This window comes from Spermophilus citellus (genome assembly GCF_964194105.1).
Source record: "Spermophilus citellus genome assembly, chromosome: X".
Lineage (NCBI taxonomy): Eukaryota > Metazoa > Chordata > Mammalia > Rodentia > Sciuridae > Spermophilus > Spermophilus citellus.
The window spans coordinates 103,547,187-103,562,955 of NC_138190.1; the positions used below are offsets into that span (position 1 = coordinate 103,547,187).

The 15,769-nt window shown below is 35.0% G+C and overlaps 1 protein-coding gene across 1 annotated transcript in view; it reads left to right on the forward strand.

Annotated features, from left to right (window-relative positions):
* Positions 1 to 15,769, forward strand: part of IL1RAPL2 (interleukin 1 receptor accessory protein like 2) — a gene marked incomplete at both ends in the record, with an annotated part of 1,059,270 nt that overhangs the window by 401,316 nt on the left and 642,185 nt on the right. The window lies entirely within an intron of this gene.

Below are 15,769 nucleotides of genomic sequence, written 5' to 3' on the forward strand. Positions count from 1 at the left end.
TTTTGCAGGTATATAATAATTTTAGCCATGTGAACCAAGATATTATATTGGGTTTTAGAAGTCAACGAGTCTGACTGTACTGAATTTTCATAGCTGGAGTACAACAACAGAAAAACATTATTGTTAAGACTAAAGCATTTACAGAGTTTTGTGTGAGTTTAGCAATCAAAGCAGTAGCTAAGTTTTTGCAGAGTACTTTTTAACCTCATTTGAGCCAACAGCTGTTGAATTGATGCTGTTAATGATTTTATATCCCCCAAGTCACAGGAAATCTAGTAGCTTGGGATTTTCTTTTAGTGTATCTTCTCTTTCGAGGAGAGTGATCATTGTCCTTTTGTTTGGTAGGATTCTACTCATCCACAATCAAACAAAGCTTGGGGATCAAGTTGTGAAGTTCCTGATATCTATTCATAATTGATAGGTTTCACACACCAAGCTGGAATCTAAACTGGACCTGTTGGTATAAGCACAGTAGTCTATCCTTTTCCCCATGTGATCAGAGGCATAGGGTCTTGTCATCCTGGGTTTGGTAGAAACCTATATATTATATAAATTTTTGGTAAAGACTGTTTGGGAGAAAAATGGCTATCTAAAGCAGATGACTAATTGTGAATATTATCTTTATAGTATATATTGAGTGCATTTACTGTAAATAATGTTTAAAGCATTATTAATATGAGAGAGGCTAAGTCCCCCTATTTTGTTTTGTTTTAATGTCTCTGTGTCTTCCTTTATTATTTCTTTACAACTGGTACCCAACGTGAGACACAAAAAGAGTTCTCTCTCCAAAAGGCCTCCCAGTCCACAGAAAGTTTGGGACAATAAAATCTGCCTTAATAGAGACCCTTCCAGGGCTGGGGTTGTGGCTCAGAGGTAGAGTGCTTGCCCAGCACATGTGAGGCCCTGGGTTTGATCCCCAACACCACATAAAAATAAATAAATAAGGACATTAAAAAATAGAGACCCTTCCAGATGTTGACGGGTAGCAGGGAAGGGAGTAGTTTACTTATGACTGGAATAGGATTTTGACGTGCATGCTTTTATTAGCTGGTACCAATTCCTAATCAGTAAAGCTATGGGTAATTCTCTATCTTTATCTGATGCTCAACAATGTCATCAGGCCGAGCTTTCTCTCCTACTTCTCAAGGCTGGACATACTGTAAGTGACAATGATCTTATTGCTTTGCTGACAGAGATAACCTCTTGTTGTCCTTTTTATCCAAAAAGTGGGACACTAAATTTAAAAGACTGTGGAAAAATAGGTAAAATACTACATGAGAAGCCACTCTGCCACCTTCCCTGCCTCTGCTCCTTGTCCCTGTGTCTCTCTTTATTATTTCTTTACGAAAGAACACTGTTCTTCCAAAGTTTAGGCTTATGTCCTACCCATGTCATTTATTAATTTAACTATATCTTCTATCTTTTCAAAATATTTATTAATTTTTTTTGGTACCAGGGATTAAACTCAGGCGCACTGAGCCACATCCCCAGCCCTATTTTGTATTTTATTTAGAGACAGGGTCTCACTGTGTTGCTTAGTGCCTTGCCATTGCTGAGGCTGGCTTTGAACTCGTAATCCTCCTGCCTCAGCCTCCTGAGCCACTAGGATTAGAGGCATGTGCCACCATGCCCAGCTTCAATTTTTAATTTTTCATTTTGTTACTTATTTATTAAATGCCTTTCTCATTAGAGAATAAGCCTCATGAGTGCTAGAGGCATGTGTTCTTGGAGATGTATTGCCTCTTCAACACTGCAAAATGCCTCACAGGAAGTAGGTATTTAACACTTGTCCATTGGGTAAATAAGTCACTTAACTGTTCTAGTTTTCCATTTCCCCATCTAGAATGAAGGTATTAATCACTTCAAAAGTTGCTGTGAATGATTGAGACATATTTGGTTAAGGAGACACTATATGTTTTGTAATCTATACAAAAGGGTTATTGATGATGATTATGATGTTTGCTTAATGATAATATCTATCTTTTATCAAGGAACTTATTGAGTGCCAGACCTTTTCAATGTTTCATTTCATTTCTTTCTAATAATTTTCTTTCAAATAGGTAAATGGATATTGCCCCTATGGTATAAATGAAAAAACTCAGATTGCAAAGAATTAGAACCAAGTACAAAGTTAGAAGTCACAATTTTAAGGCTACTCATTTTGACACCAACTGTAAGTTTGCAAGATTCCCCAAATCACCCTAGGTAAGATTATTTACTATAAGGACTCACAAAAGTTCTCAAAAGTCATAATATGGCTTATTATAGGGAAAGGATACAAATTAAAATTAGCCAAGGGAAGAAACACATATTGCAGAATACAGAAGTACCACATGTGGATCTTTCATTATCCTCTCACTGTGGAGTCAGGGCACATTACTCTCCTGGCATCTATGTGTGATAGTACTCATGGAATATTGCCAACTAGGGAAACTCATCCAAGCCTCAGGGTTCAGAGTTCTTATTGATGTATTACATAGGCATGATTGATCAATGGCCCATATGGATGAGCTCAGTTTCTAGATCTATTGTTACCAAGTGATCCAAAGCTCCAACCCTAAACCATATCATTATTATCTGGCTAGCCCAAGACCCTGTGTAAATAAAGTTTACCTCATAGGAGCTGAAGACAAAGGCCAGACCTCTTTGGGGGCAAGTTTAAATTCTTTATTACAAATAGGTGTAGAAAAGTCAATCAACTTGACAACGTTTGCACAGCTAGAATATCTAAACCAATCAGTCTTCTTCTAGGGCCCATGCTTCTATTTTTCATTATGTTTGCCCTATATGCCTGATAAATGGTGCAATTTCAATGATCTATAAAATGTTGTATGTGCTGTTTCTCCCCCTGGAGATGGCTTCATTTTCCCTTAAATGTATCTCTGGTTTTCTCAATAAACCTTTGTCTGTGTCTCTGAAGGGAAAATGTCATGTGTTCTCATATGCAAAGCAAAGGAGGGCTTGACTTGTGTTAAAAAAAATGGCAGAAAATATACTCCTCCCTCATCTACCTTTTCCGTCCTACAGCTCTTAAACTTAAACCTTTCCTTTTATCTTGAACTGTAACCTAGGTCTGCATTTGGAAAATTCAAGGAATAAGGGTGAGTAGAAAATTGGTATATGGTATGCTTCTATTCCACCAACCTCTTTTAAGCATTAAGGCTTATAAATACCCTCACATGTGCACATGTGTACATACACATACACACTCTTAAACCTTGATTCACAATGGGTTCTATTCTGTATTGTCTGTTCAAAAATATTTTGGTTTAAATGTTGATTAAAACTTAACAATTCTTCCTGGAACAATTTGCTTTTAAATATGGACCTCTTAAACATACAACTACCATGATGACAGAGTATCTTTTGGTGAGAATTCTAACAGGGAATTTGGGGGCTTAATAACCTTCCTGGGTCTTCTCAAATCACAGGATAGCTGGATAGTCTGTACATCTGTGTGGTTCTAAGGAATGGAGAATGGGGTGGGAATGTGACAGACAATGAAAGGAGAGGGAAACAGGGAAAGAAGACAGGAGGGACACACTTGTGTACCTGTTCAGAAATAAGAAAACGGAATTCAAATGGTCATATTACATAGAATATCATTAACAACTTAAATAAACCAGGGCATACCTAGGACGATTTAACAAAATAGAAGGCAAAGAATTTGATAGGATTTTTGGGTTATCTTTCTGATGCAGGGGAAGAAAAAAATGCAAAATTGTAGCTAGTCTACTACATAGGCTAGCAGAGAAAACAAACTACACCTGCCTTGTAGTAAGGCAATCCAGTATAAATCCAAAATCCATCATTAACTATGTGACCATAAGAAAATTATTTGCCTTCTCTGACCTTCAGCTTCCATACATGTATAAATGGTGCTGACAATGAAACAAATTTCATAGGACTCTTACAGTGATTAAATAAGGAAACATGTAAAGTGTTTAATAGAGTGTCTGGCACAAGATAAACACTCAGTAAATGTGAATTGTGATTGCAAAGATAATATGTATTGTTTTCATCCATAAAATGGAGACAACAGTTCTGGATAGATCACAGGATTATGTGTATATATTTTGCTATATTGAATGCAACAGTGTTTTCTAAAAAGTACATTGCTAAATCTTTGAGGTCAGTGTAGCCTCTAATTCTAATTTGGCAATGACTAGTGCATCATTAAAGCCTGATAACTATAGCACATGATGAGCTATCCATTTAGGTGTGGTGAAAACATTAATAAAACTTTGTTATGCTTATTGGTGCAATGATAATATCTAGCATTATGTGGTCATACATCCAAGATCAATTCCAGGCTTTGCCACTTTCAAGCTGTGTGACCTACAAGAAAATTCTTTGCCTTTCTTATATCCAATTTTCTTTTCTGTATAGCATGAGCAATAGCATATACATTACAAGTTAAGTAAAGGGCCTATTGAAATGTATTAATTTTTATGCTCCACAGTGTTTCTAGAAACTAAAGAGTGAGCATCTTTATAAACAGATGAAATAAGATACACTTTATACAGATCACTTTCCACATGTATATACAATATGCATATGTATAAAATATATATATGGGTGAAATTACTATTTCCCCATTGAAAGGTCTTGGAACCACCATCGTTGAAATTAATTGACAAAGAATGTGTTATTTTTTATATTAGACTCTCAGTTCTACTCCATTGATCTATGTGGTTATCCGATGTAAAGTATTACACTATTTTGATTATGGTAGCTTTGTAGTAAGTTTTGAAATCAGGAAGCACAATTTTTCCAACTTTATTATTTTTTCAGCTTCTTTGGCAATTCAGAGTCCTGTATAATTATATATGAATTTTAAAATTAGCTTGTCCATTTCTTAAATAATAAAGATAGATGGTATTTTGAAAGGGTTGCATTAAATATCTATTTCACTTTGGGTAGTATTACCATCTTAACAACACTGTCTTCCAGACCATGGGTGCATAGTATCTATCTACTTATTTAGGTCTTTAATATATTGCATTAATGTTTTATAGTACTCAATGTATAAGTGTTATACCTCCATGGTTAAATGTATTCCTAAATATTTTATTATGTTTCTTATTATGTCTCATGCTATTAATCATGGGATCGTTTTCTTCAATTCATTTTCAGATTATTTATTTCTACTATTATAGAAATGATATCTATTGTATATTGATCTTGTATCTTGCAACTTTGCTGAACTCATTTGTTAGTTTTTAGTGGATTTCTGAGTATGTTCTATATATAGGGTCATATCATCTGCTAATAGATAGTTTTACTTCCTCTTTCCAATCAGGATCTTTTAATCTCATTTTCTTCCCTAAATTTCCTGCTTCTCACACTGAAGCTTCAGTATAGTATTAGTTAGAAATGGGGAAACTGAGTACTCTTATCTTGCTATTGATTTTCAGAGGAAATTGTTCAACCTTTCACCACTAACAATGCTTCTAGCTTCTGGGTTTTTAATAAAATGCCATAATAAAGTTGAGAAAGTGTTTTTCTATTCTTAGTTTGTTTAATGCCTTTTTTATCATGAAAGAGTGGATTTTGTCAAATTCTTTTTGTGTCTCAGATTATCATGTGTGGTTTTTCCTCTTTAGTAATCATGACTATGTGGTACTAGAATAAGAGTGGACATAAAGTTCAATGGGACAAAATTGAGAATGCAGAAATAAATTAATATATCTACGGTCAATTTATTTCTGAGAAGGGTAATGAAATCATTCAACAGGGAATCATCTTCTCAATCATATTTTCAATAATTGGAGGTGGAACAACTGGATATTCACATGCTAAAGAATGAATTTGTACTTCTACTTCATACCACATATGCAAACTTAACTCAAAATGGGATTAATGACAAATGCAATAGCTTAAACTATAAAGCTCTTAGAAAAATATATGTAAATCTTTACAGCCTTGGATTAGGCAATGGTATCTTAGATATGATGCCTAAATCACAATCAACCAAAAAATAGATAAATTAAATTTCATCAAAAATAACAAGTTTTGTACATTGAACTACACTATCAAGAAAATGGAAGGATCACCTATAGAATTGGAGAAAATATTTACAAATCATATATCTGAAAAGGGTCTAGTATCTTAACTATATAATAACTCTTAAGAACCCTTACAACTTAACAATAAAACAATAACCCAATTTTTAAAAAGAAAATTTGAATAGATATTTCTCCAAAAAGATATGCAAATGATAATAAGCACATGAAAATATGCTCATTATTATCAGTAGGGAAATTCAAGCCCCAAACACAAAGAGCTATCACTTCATATTACTTTGAATGACTATAATTTAGAAAGAGAAAATAGTATTATGAGGGTGTTGGAAAACTGCAGCCCTCATGCATTGCTCATGAGAATATAAAATAATATAGACATCTGGGGAAATAGTATGGCATTTCCTCAAAAAGCTAAACCTATATATCCAAGAGGAATGAAAATATATATTCATATATATTCATATATTTCATACTCATACATGAAAGTTTATAGCATTCATAACATCAAGAAAGTGGGAACAAATCAAATGTCCACCAACTGATGAATGGATAAAATGTGTTATATCTACACAATGGTGTATTATTCTGAAACAAAAAGGAATGAAGTATTTCATATATGCTACACATGAATGAACCTTAGAAACATTATCCTAAGTGAAAGAAGTCAGGCATAAAAGGCCACATATTACATGATTTCTTTTATATAAAATATCTAGAATAGGGATTGAGATAGACATCAGATTAATGGTTTCCAGGGACTGGGTGGAGTAAGGAATGAGCAGTGACTACTTAATGACTATGAGACTTCTTTTTGTAGTAATGATGATGTTCTAGAATTAAATAAAAGTGACAATCACACATCCTTGTGAATATACTAAAACCACTGTATACTTTGAATTGTTGAATTTTATGGCTTATGAATTATATATCAATTGAATATTTAGCATTTTGCCTAAAGATGTCTTTGAGGAAAAAAATTAAAACCTACTCTGAGTGAGTCAGACAAAAAATGCATGCAAACAATACACATTTTATTTCTTACCTTGTTGCTGAGTGTCTCTGTGATACTTTAAGCTTCCCAGATTATTTTTCACAAGCTATAGCAGCTTGAAAGTATAAGGGTCCACCTAGGATATTGGCTCATTTCCAAACTAATGTAGATTGTGTCAACCTTTTCTGCTTCTTTTATAACAGAAATGATCAAGAATATCTCATTTCTGAAAGGGGTAGTAGGGAAAAGACTACAGTGGCAATATTCCCTCAAGGTCAACTGAGACAACACCTCAGCCTTAAGGTTAAGCAACATTTGATTTCAGCTGGAATTGTTTATCTGTTTACCTCCATTTGATAAAATTTCCCACTTAGGATGATAAAAAAGCTTATTTATTCATTGTACACACCATTAAAGTTTGTATGTTTGATATGCATATGTTGTTTGTTATGTAGCAGTAATTAACTGTAATTGAAAAATATCCCATTTTATGGTTCTCTGAATTCTCAGTGATATTTTCTCCTCCCTCATTCTCTTCTCTAACTTGAATACTTCCCCATAACTTAACCTTCCCTTGCCCCACGAATTGCCTTGATAAAAATACAAGCAATTTAAGTAGGATACTCATAATAAGGTTCAAAATTGTTAACACTCCTACATAATCTACTAGCCTGGTCTATATTTGAAACATCTTACTTTATGCCTGGAACTGTGGGGAGAAGATCTGGGAAATAACAGCCATCACACAGGGAAAAATGGGCGCTAGTAAATTCATTTTATCCATTTCATCTTCTCTGATAATGAAGCACAAAGCTCATTACAAAATAAGATATGTGAATAATACTTCAAAAATAGCATATTGTAGAAGGAAGAAGTGTGCATGTCTTCATCAGGACCCATGAGAGCTGAAAGTTCCCTTTTAAGAGCCAGACAATTCTGAATTTTTATGTAATCTCCTTTCTTATTACATGATGCTCCAATATATCTCTTACAAGGTTTTTTTTCTTTATTAGCTCATCAATTTACTGTTGTCCTCAATCCTGATTTTCACTTTATGCCTCTTTTACTATTGTCTCTGTCCTTGCTATTATGGACTTATGTCTCCATGCTAAAGCACAACTTATAATTCTTTCATTTCTTCTTTCTAGGCAGGAATTTCATAACTAGGTGTATTAGTGTTCCATCATGATAATTAAATACCTGTGAAAAGCAGGGTAAAGGAAAACAGGTTTATTTCAAGTCACAGTTTCATAGGCAGCTGGTTCCATTGCTTTTAGTCCTGTGCAGAGTATCATTGGAGAAAAAACATGGTGGGGCAGTTGGGACGCAGAGAAAAGAAAAGGGCCATAGATAAGAAATGCCTTTCCAGGACACTCTCCCAATGATCTACTTCCTCCAACTATGCCCCAACTCCTGTAGCTTCTACCACCTTCCAATATTGCCATCAAATTATGGGACCATCTGATTAGGTCAAAGCCTTCATGATCCAATCACTTCCCAAACTCTCCAATTCAGAGCATCGCTGCATGGGTAATCAAGCCTATAGGAAACATTTCATATGTAAACTGTAACACTAGGTCTTCCTACTTATTTAACCCATCTTCTGCTTTCTGACCTCGTCCATTTTCTTTCTGATTCCACCCATTGTTCTTGGTTGGTTTCCCCCTTGGCCCTATTAGTTCTCATAAACCACCATAAAGAATCCCCATGGAACATCATTTATTTTGAAATGTTTTTGCCTAACCTCACAGTCACAGAAATTTGATTACATAAGCAAGGAAAGTATATTTTCAAGTAGTAACCATATCTGTTTGGGTACAATTTGATATAACTCCTAGGAAAATCTCTGTATTCCCAAATATTTTGATATATTTTGATCTGTAGGCCTTCTTCATGCTCTTCACACTTTGTATGAAAAGAGTGTACTTCATAAAGCATCACACTGAATACAAGAAAATCAATAAGCAATCTGTGTTATAATTAATTAAGGTGCCAGAATGAATTACTGTTTCTTCCTTTCCTGATTTGGGTCCAAGTCGTGCTTGATTTGGGAAGTTGTCTATTTTCAATTATAGTTTGTTCTGTGTCCTTTTGATGTGACTAGAATGAATGACTGACAGAAAATCATGTTATGGCAGAAAACTATGGGATAAGTTTAACATGGTGAAAGTGTGGCTTAGAAAGTTATTTCCAAGACAGAGATGATATCAGGGTGAGGTAATATTAGAAAAAGTTCTCTCCCCATATTTGTAGGTAAGATGATGTGGGACCAATTAACATCTCTGTGCATTGTTCTAAGTTTGCATATTCATTCAGCAAAAATTTGATGAGGAAATACCCTATGTCAAACTTTGTATAATGCATTAGAGGTACATACATATATAAAAATATGGTGGTCACTACCTTCAGAGAACTTATAGTCTAACAGAAGACTGATATTAAAAAAGAGTCTTATAAGTAATTACAATTTTTAGTACTATAAAGAAGTGGTATACCTTGTGTAGCTGGAGTTTTCCATAACCCTAATATTAATGTTCAAACTAAAGCCAAGAATCATACTAAAATATTTCTATGGTCTTCTGTATACTGTGAAAGCTAAGGACATAAATAAATAATGGATGAAGAAATTCCTTTTCAGGAATTCAGTAAGAGGTCTGGGTGACCCTAGTTTGGGGCCTAGAGTGTCTGGAAACTTGCTGCAACCAAAGAACACCCTCAATACTATAATGTAGCTCATTACTGAGTCAAAGTCTCAGCTTCCTTTATGCTTGTTTCATTTGGTGTGAACTAGTCCTCTTTGAAAATTGCCCAAAGATATGGTGGTAATAATGATCAAGAACAGCCTCTATTGGTAGCTGGTGAATTCCTGGGGCATTAGGGGTGGTGACAGACCCAATTCTCGGGCAGTGGGATGTCCTCCACAGAAAAGACTTCTGGATTACCTAATGTTGAGAATATCAGAATGATTTAATGAAGGGAGCTGGAGAACTTCAATAAGTGAACAGGTTTGTATTGCTTTGAGCAGTATAGTCATCATGAGTCTGAAGGAAGTGGACCTGGAGCAGATCTCTTCAGGTGTAAGATCCTATGGAATGTGAGTTTCTGAGGCACTAGCACTTCATGAAGAATGGCTGAATGCCAACTTCACTTTCCTTAAATATGCATTTAAGGAACACTTGCTGATGCCAATTTATTCTTAGCTCTGTGAGCCTTCTCATGTATATGTCACATAGACAGGGACATTACTTATATTTGATGCAAGGGTCCCAGCCAAAAGAGGCTCACAGTTTTCATAACTCAATTTAATGTAATTATACTCAACTTTGGGAATGAATAACTGCCTCTTTCTCTCCCCAGTGGGCATGTGATTAATTGGCTTAGTAGTAAAAATGCCTTCCATAGAGACCTAAGTTCCAGTGGACTCCCAGAAGGTTAGGTTATAAATCTAGAAAGGGTTTACTTGACCCTTCCTCATTAAACTAGGATAAGTCAAATTTTAAAACCAAGGCCTTTTCATATCATCAAGGGAAATAAAAACCTAAACTAAGCACAAGAATTTACCTGACATCAATTCCAGACAGATGTCAAATGCTAGTTGACTAGCACACCTTTATGGGGGAGGATGCTGCATTTTAATGGTTAGCCTTATTTTAGAATAATTAGTATGTAGTATCTTTCTGGGATCATTGGGGGGGGGGCATTCCAACTCTTTTTGCATGTTAAGCTTTCATCAGTCTCTACTTGGTCTGGATTATCATAAACCTTAAAAATCTTAGGCATGTGCAGCAATTTGTATAACTAGCATGTTGCATATGTAAGTATATTTGCATTTTTTCTAATCATGAATGCTTGTATTTCAGTATCTTTGTGAGGAATTTTAAAATGTAAAAAGCAGGGGAAATAAAGTAGATTGCAGGAATGGTGTAGCTCCTATTGGAGGAATATGTGGCCAACCTACTCATCCACTCCAAGAACCCTACAGTCAGGGATTTAAAGATATTGTTTACTTCCTCTAAACATGCATACTTATAAATTAAGGCAAAGAAAGTAAGTTCTAGAAAACATGGTTTCAAAATCAGTTCTTGCTTGTTAGTCAAGAGTCATGAACTACTTGAGAACAGGTACCAGAGCATTTTCATGTTTGAATTTTTATAGCATTGTGACCCCAATACATTATAGGTGCTTGGGAAATAATATTGAGTAGAGAAGTTAAATATATTTAATTGTGTGGTGGGTGTGAAGATTTTGATAAGTGGTAGAGTATTTACTTAGTGTTTGTGTGACCATGAGTTGCTTCCCAGGACCACACACACATACACCCACAAATAGAGTCAAATATTAGAATGTATATGTCATTATACTATGGTAATTTCAGTTCTTTTGGATAAATATGGAGAAGTGGTATAGCTGGATCATATGGTGTTTCTATTCCTGGTCTATTTTTATGTAACTATTACATTTATTTTTTAATTTTTTGTTCTTTTTAGATATACATGTCAGTAGAGTATAATTCAACATATTTATACAAAGAATCTCTTATTTCCACAGTAGTTGTATTAATTTGCAGTCCAATCAGAAAAGTGTAAGTGTTCCTTTCTACTAGCATCCTCACCAGAATTTGTTATTATTTATATTCAAACTGAGGTGAGATGAAATTTCAGTATAGTTTTGATTTGAATTTCCCTGATTTCTAAAGATGGTGAATATTTTTTACATATTTCTTGGCCATTTGCATTTATTCTTTTGAGAAATCTCTATTTAGTTTATTTGCCCATTTATTGATTGGGTGATTTATGGGGGGTGGTTGGTGCTAATTTTTCTGAGTTTTTATATATTCTGAATATTAATACCTTATCAGAAAAATGACTGTCAAAGATTTTCTCCCATTCTGTAGGCTCTCTCTTAACACTCTTAATTGTTTCTTTTGCTGTACACAGCTTTTTAATTGGATGCCATCACATGTATTGATTCTTGGCTTGATTTTGTGTGCTTTAGGGGTCTTATTAAGAAGTTGTTGCCTATGCCCATCTATTTGATTGTTGACCCTATGTTTTCTTATAATAGTTGCACAGTTTCTGGCATAATTCTTTGGTCTTTCATTCACTTTGAATTGATCATTTTCCCTCATATGCAGAAGCTAGAGAAAAAACATTAAAAGGGGAGATCTTGAAAATATAGAAGGGAGATCAGTAGAGGAGAGATCAAGAGGAAAAGAGAAAGGTGGTGGAACAGAAAGAACTAGGGAATAAAATTGACCAAATTATGTTACATTCATGTATGAGTATACCACAATGAGTCTCACTGCTATGTATAATTATAATGCATAAATGAAAAAGAATACACATAAACAAATTAAAGGAAGATCAAAAGAATAGAGGAAGAAAAAGATAAGAAAGAAAAGAAAAAATGCATATGGTGGGTAGAGGGTGGAAATGGTACAATTTGAGGAATTCTTACAAGGAATTCTTACTTCCATTCTATTTTTCAAGACTTACCATGCAAAAAGTGACTAGTAACACTTATAGTTGGTTCTGTGCTCCTAAAACTGCAGCTTTTATTTCTGTGATTCTATTTCATCCTCCCCTAATCTAAATGACCAGTCTAAACCATCATCCACACCAATTGTGTTCTCTGAAAGATTATAGTTTAGTTATCTTCTAGTCCAGGAAGAGAATAAAAGCAGACACATTTGTGGTGTACTGTTGTCTCAGGTCTTGGAGATAATTGATACTAACAACCCCCCAAATTTGCTATCTTCTCTGTTTATCTGTCCGTTCTTCTTCATTGTGTACAAATACTCTGTTCCTGAAAACCCACATTTTCTCAAGTGACTTTGGTTCTTATGTTAGAGTTCTCCAAAGAAACAGAACCAATATTGTGTGTGTGTGTGTGTGTGTGTGTGTGTGTGTGTGTGTTTCATAAGCAATTGGCTCAGTTGATTATGGAGGGCAAGAAATTCTATAATGTGCTGTCAGCAAGCTGGAAACTGAGGAGATCTGATAGCTTAAATTCCAGTCCAAGTGAAAGAGAAGACCAATGCCCAAATTCTGTTGTGAGAGAAAGAAGAAATACTGTCTTCCTCCGCATTTGTTCTATTAAGTCCCCTAACAGATTGGATGAGGCCTACACATATGGGGAGGGTGATCTGCTTCACTCAGTATACTGGTACATTTTAATTTCATTCTAAACTACCCTTAGAGACTCACCAAAAAAATGTTTAATCAATCTGGGTATGTCCTGAATCAGTCACAGTGACACATAAAATTAATTATGTCGTCACTGTTCTCCAGGTTTTCTACCTGTATCATTATTGCCACCAAAACTTCTGGCTCCTCCTTAACTGACTTCCCCAGCATTTGCCCAGTCCAACTGGAATAACAGCAGTTTACTTTCCCTCCAATTGTAGCAACCTGAGAAGAATTTTAAGATTTTTTTTAAATGCTGAAAAAGTATGGATAGGGAAGGGCAAGTGGAAGATTCAAAGAATTTAATCATGTTTTCTTTTTATATAAATTCCTTTGAATTGGAACTTATTTTCATGCCTCTTCTAGGGAATATCCTTCATTTCTTTGCTTCTCCCTGGCCACCTCTAATTCATAGTTTTACCTCATACAATTTTTCCCTCTTTACCACTCCTGTAATCCATGTCACTTTCACCTTTTGCCCAAATCAATTCTCAGCACAGCAGCAAGTGTAATCTAAAAACATAAATCTTGTCAAGGTATTCTGTTATTTAAAAATTTCCAGTGGTTCCTCTTCATACTTAGAGTAAAACCCAAACTTCTTTCCTAAGTATGAAAAGCTTTATATGAGCTGACCTATTATTCATCTTAGATCTCCTATCGAATCACCCTCTATCCCGTTTACGGTGACTACCAGTTATGCTGGTCTGTTTGCAGTTATGGAAATTATACAAATGTGCCCTGCCTTATAGTCTTTGCACAACTTATTCCTTCTTTCTGATCTGTCTGTGATGTGGTTCCTTGTCATTTTGCCTCCTCAGAGATACTACCTGGGTCACCAAACTCTGCAAGAGCCACCACCTATCCCAAAATTTGTTTAAATTATTTGTATATTACTTATCATTAACTAATAGGTTCTAGTTCATTTGCTTATTTTAACTTGTTTATTATCTGTGTGATGGTTTAAGTATGATATGTTGCTCAAAAGCTATTGTCTTAATGCAAGAATGTTCAGAGGTAAAGTGATTGGATTATGAGAGCTGTAACCTAATAAATATATCCTATTTTGATTAGACTGGCTGACTGGCAAATGTAGGCAGGTGGAGCCTGGCTGAAGGAGGTAGGTTAATGGGGAGATACCCTGGAAGGATTCATCTTCTCTGTAGCCCCTTCCCTTTTCCATCTTTTTGCTTCCTGGGGCCCAGTAGGAGGTAAGCAATTTTCTTCTGTTCCACCATTTCACATGCCTCACATACCTCACCTATGTCAAACTGATGGAACTGGATGACCATGTACTGAACCATGAGCCAAAATAAACTTTTCCTCTTCTAAGTTGTTCTTCTTAACTATTTTGGTCATAGTAATGAAAAGCTGACTAAGGGTCTGTATTCCCTTACCAGAATCTAAGGTCCATGAGGTCAGAGTCCTCCTTGTTCACCTCTTCATTCATTGAACACATATTATTGAAGGCCTTTTCTGTACCAGGCACTATTCAAGGAGCCCCAAAGATATTGAAATGTATAAAACATATCAACTTCCCTGCCCTCTTGTGACTTATTTTCTAATATGAGGAATAGTTACAAAATAAATAGTAAACTACATCATATATCAGATGGTGAAAAGCAAGAAGAAAGTGTATAATGATGGTGGCAGTCATGGGAGTTGTGGTGGTATTATGTATATGTGACAATTTTAAATAAAATCATCAGGGAAGGTCTCTGTGATAAGGGAACAGTGAGTAAGACATGATAATGAGCTTGGCAGCTATCTTTATTTGTGGAAGAAGATTTGTACAATTGAAGGAGAGGGCATAAGTACAAATGTCCAGATGTATGGACTAGCATGTTGTATTCGAAGAACAATAGGAGCCCATGAATGGATTGATGAGTAAATTGGAAACGGTAAAAGGTAATATCAAAGTGAACAAAATGGGAAGGAGTGGCGAGATCATGTAGGACATATTAGGGCCTGGTAAAGTTTGTTGGTTTCCTTCTGAGTTTCATGACTCAATTTGGATAGATAAGTGATATGATTACATGTTTTAAAATCATCAAATGCAGACTAGATAGTAAGAAGCTAAAGGTAGACACAGAGGGACCAATTAATAAGATATGCAGTAATCCAGAGTGGGAGATGGTGATGTCAATCTTGTGGTAGCAGTGGAAGTAGTGAGAAGTGGTCAGATTCTCCATGTATTTTTTAAAGCATAGATGGTAAAATTTAACTGATAGATTGGAATAAGCAGTGTGAGAAAAATAAAGCAGTAAAAAAATAGCTTGTTTTGTTGTTATTGTTTTGCCTTAATCGTTGATGTTGCTCCTTACTATGAGGAATATTATGACAGGTTTCTGAGGGTGAAGTCTTACATACATGTTTGGTTTTATATATTTTATATCATTTTGAGATACAAATTAGATATCTTTAGTGCCTAGAACATTGACTAGCACTAGGTATTTTTATTTGCTTTCCATTACTACAACACCTGAAGCTTATAAAGAGAAAAGGGTTATTTTGGCTATACTTTTGGTAGTTAAAGTCCAAGGCTGACTTTGGGACTCTGACTGAGGAAG